We start from the raw sequence: 4,796 nt of genomic DNA, 5'->3' as shown, positions 1-4,796 counted from the left end.
CTCAGAGAGCATGAGCCACTAAGAATGATGAGCCACAAAGAATGAAAGAAAGGAATGTCAAAGATAAAGGTACAAAGAATGAAGGGATGGATAAAGGGTAAGAGACCATAGAATGATACAAAGAATGAAGGGGTGGTCAAAGGAATAGAATGATGAAGTAAGGAAGGGTAGTAGCAAGAGTCAGCATGCATATAGTTCATAGACAGCACCCCTGAGGGACAGAAGTCCTGAGTTCTGGTACAGAAGAGTGTAGAACCCTCAGAACTGAAGGTACAAGAGTAGAGAACTGTAACATCACCCCCCCTCTAAAACCAATTGTCCTGATTAGTGAGCATTAGGCTTGGTCAGTAGCTTAGGCATAGGTTAGAATGGTAGGGTTTGGAAATCTGTAAGGCAGAGTTGATGCAGAGCACCCAGATGAAGTTGATAGAAGTCTCAGATTGCCTTAGTAGTATGAGTGAGATTCTCAGCAGGTTCTCAAGTGTGTTCTTCAACTAGGTATCCCTTCTAGTGAATAAGGAACTTGAGCTTTCTGTACACTAGCTTAGTATCTGCTACATATTCTACTTTGTATTCCAGTTTGGAACCAATAAGTTCTGGTTGAGGTGGTAGGGGTCTTTGTTGTGAAGGAAAACTCAGATTGTAGTATCAAGACAGTAGAACCTTGTTAAACACTGGGTGTATACACTTCTATGTTGTTAGAAGTTGGAGTTTGTAGGCAGAGGCACTAACCTTCTTTTTAATAACAAAGGGTCTGAAGCACTTGTTGTCCAACTTCTTCATTAGGCAATCTGTGGTCAGGTTAGTAGCTTCTAGCATAACTTTGTTACTAGGCTGGTAATCCTTGGCTACAGACCTCTTCCAATCATAGTTCTACTTTATAACCTATGCTACCTTTTCCAAAAGAGCTTGTGTGTCCTCTCTGGTTCTGTGTATCTGTTCCACAAAGTCTGTTACAGATTCAGAACTACTGTTCCAGTTTGGAACTGTCCCCTGGTACAGATGTCTCTTATGATTGAGGAAGAACAGAGACTGTCCTGTTGTAGAGTGTTGCTAGTTATTGTGTACAAATTCTGTCAGAGCTAGCTATTCAGACTAATCCAATTACTAATGATTGATGAACATCTGGAGGTAGAGCTTGATCTCCTGATTGACTCACTCAGTTTGACTGTCAGTCTGTGGGTGATAGACAGTAGAAGGGTTCCCTTGAATTCTGAGAAGTACATACAAGTCCTACATGAATTTCAACTCAAATTACAGTCTACAATCATGAATGAGCTTCTGAGGGAGTCTGTACAACTGGAAGACATGATCCTGATAAATACACACTATACCTTCAGAAGTGAGTTCTGTTTGGGTTGGAACCACATAGACTTGCTTAGAGAATCAGTCAACAATCACACAGATAGTGTTGTAACCCTAAGACTTAGGTAGCTCACTGATCAGGTCTACTGAGACTTCTTCCCAAGAGTGATCTAGGATCTGATACAGATGTAGGGGAGCCCAAACCCTTGTCTGGTAGGCTTTAGTCTGTTAGTATGTATTGTAACCAGTTATGTACTTTAGGATTTCCCTCTACATTCTAGGCCACTAGTAGTTCTGAGTGATGAGTTCCTGTGTTTTGTGTTAGCCTGGATGTCCTACAGTCAGATTGTTATGATAAGCTCAGACAATGTCCTCCTACAGTTTCTGATCCTTTGGAACATACAGTTGGCCTTCCTAGTAAACCTGTCTATCCTCATCCTCCTCCTAATCCCTAGCCTGTTTCTCTAGTTGCTTCACTACAACCTGGTCCTACATGTGTCTCAAAGCTCACTGTATGTGAGTAACAAAGTTGACATTCTTAGATTCAAGTCAGATCTCTTGGATTGTCTCAGATGCAAAACAGGAATTGTCTAGGAGAACAAGATTTTTGTTATCATTCTCCCCCCTTTTATGACCTACTTGTCTTAAGAGTAAATCAGTTTTTGTCATTTGTATTCTGGGTTTGTAGGTCAGCACAAAGTCAAAGTCCTGTAGTTCTAACATCTAATAGGCTTGGTAGTGGTTGAGCTTCTGAGGCACTCAGAAGTACTAGAGATTAAGGTGATCACTCTAAATCTCAAACTTCTGTACAATACTAAGGAGATATTGATACTACTCCTCTAGGGAACAGACAATTATAAGGAGTTCCTTGTCATAGATAGGGTAGTTCTGTTCTGTTACAGAGAGGGATTCTGATCAGAACACTATCAGACACTACTTTCTGTCAATGAACTGGGACAGTACTACTCTATTCACAAAGTTGGAAGAGTTAGCTTTGACTCAGAACTTGTTTACAACCATCAGAACTACTAATACAGGCTTGCTAGTAATAGCCTGCTTGAGGGACTCAAACACAGACTACTGCTGATCATTCTATTACTAAGGAACATCCTTGCTAGTGAGATTGTGAAGGGGCTAGGCAATAGTACTGAAGCCTCAAATGAAGCATTAGTAGTAGTTTGTAAACCTAAGGAATGCTTGGACCTGTTTCAGGTTCTAAGGTTGTAACCAGTTTCAAACTACAGTCACCTTTACTGGATCCATGTGGACCTCTCCTCCACCAATCACAAAGCCCAGATAATCTACTAACTCTTATACAAAAGAGTACTTTACTTCTTAGAGGAACAGTTTATTATCTTAGAGCTGTTGTAGAACTGCTCAGATTAGTCAGTAATAGTGTTTGACTGTCTGAGTAAAGATTAGAATGTTGTCCAGATACACACTAATGTGTCTCAAGTTAATCAGATCTGTAAGGATGTGATTCATGAATGACTGGAATGTTGTAAGCAAGTTAGTTAGTCTGAAAAACATTACAGTCAGTTTGTACAATCTGTAATTGGTTTAGAACACAGCCTTCTACTCATCTCTGTCTTGGATCTGAATATTATTGTATCCTCATCAAATGTCCAACTTAGTGAAAACCCTGGATGTATGTGTCTTATTAATGAGCTCCTGAATCAGGGGGAGCAGGTACTTGTTTTTGACAGTACCCTTATTAAGACAACAATAATCCTAGACTAGGTAGAGCTTCCTATCTTTCTTTTTGACAAAGAAGAAAGGGGAGGCCATAGAGGACTTTAAGGGTTGGATCTGGCTGTTCCAAAGATTTTCCTAAAGGAACTTGTCAAGCACCTCCTACTTGTCTCTGTTGAGTAGGTAGACCTTACAATCCTTAGGTTGGAAACCCTCAGTCAATTCAATTGTATAGTCCTAGAGACAGTGTTTAGGAAGCTAGTTGAATTCCTCTTTACTAAAGACTTTAGGGAACTCTCAGACAAAATCTGGCAGGCTGAGTCTGTGTGCATTCTAGAGTAGAGTTGTTCTAAGAGGGTTCTAGACTGGTTCCATCTCAGACATCCTTCAGATTAACTCTATTCTACCTTAACTAGAATATGTATCCACATATCTATCCTAGTTGAAGAAGAATAACTAGTCACCTTCATCAGAACTGTTAGTAACATTAGAAGCATCTGTATCCACTTAGAACAGTAGTACAAGGTAGCTGTAAGACTCAGGACACTGATCAAACACAAGTGTCTACTCTAACTAGTCAATAGTAGGGTTATAAGCTTTGAGCCATTCAAATCTAATAAAGACATCTGTCTTTCCAAAGTTAGTGACTCTAAACTCAATGCTTTCCTCATAATCCTGAATGGTCATCCATAGTTGGACAAACTTGGTGATCTGACCATTCCAGTTCAGGGTTCTGTCCACATTGTATACTAGGATTAGAAGTAGAACATGTTAAGTAGGGAGGTGGTATTCCTACACAAAGGCCTTATTAATACACAAACCAGTACATCTACTGTCTACCAGAACTGTTGTTCAGATCTGGGGGGATCCTGAGAAGGGAGCTAAGAGGACAGAGACCTGAAGCTAGTGTCTAGAACATCCTCAGATGAACTACTACTTGTTCTGAAGGGAATGTACAGCTTGTACAGCCTTGTCATCTGAGAGAGTGAGTATATACACTAACATTTTCTTATTAACCTCTCTCTTTTAACAAGGACAGACTCATGTCCTCAGCTGTGAACTCAGCTGAGACTATCTCTGCTTGATACTACAGACAAACTACTAAGTAGTGAACAGGGTTGGGTAATGTTCTGAACATTCTGAGATCTTAGAACACAGAAGTGGCAGGTCAGATTGTGTGGATTTAGACTTGGATAAAGTACAAAGAGAAGAATCAAAAGAATCAGAAGAAATAGGAGAACTATCTACTTTTGTTTTTGACTTTTTTCTATCTAATAAATAATTTTGTTAATTTATTTTTTCTACTTTTTCTACTTTTCCTACTTTTCTTACTTTATTTACTTCTAATCCTACAGTGTCTATTGAATCAAAAGTGGCCATTAAAAAATCTGAGTCATAGCCCTTCAGTGTCACATTCACTGTTAGGCCTCTACAAAATCCTAGAGTACATAGTTAGAGTCTGGGAGTTCTAAGGTGACTTCTGGATTTGTAGAGAAGGCTTCTTACTACAAATCCTACTTGTCACTCATTATCACTCTAATAACCTAACAGATGTACTGTCACTTCTGTAGGCAGTCCTTAATTTGGTACTCTGACTTTCTGTAGGCAAAGTATGCTCCTCACTTTTGGGCTTCTCTAATGTCTATCAGAACAGATTGATTACAAATTATAGGCAGATTGATCTGAGGGCTTGGAACTGTCAGAGCTAGACGTATGTACAGGCATTCTACACAGACTTGACACATTCAAGCTGTGGCTTGGTTGAAGGAGATGGTATGTGTCTTCCACTCAGTGTAGGT

The sequence above is a fragment of the Fomitiporia mediterranea genome (assembly GCF_000271605.1).
Source record: "Fomitiporia mediterranea MF3/22 unplaced genomic scaffold FOMMEscaffold_19, whole genome shotgun sequence".
Lineage (NCBI taxonomy): Eukaryota > Fungi > Basidiomycota > Agaricomycetes > Hymenochaetales > Hymenochaetaceae > Fomitiporia > Fomitiporia mediterranea.
The sequence above is the reverse complement of the archived record's forward strand: the minus strand, read 5'-3'. Positions refer to the sequence as shown.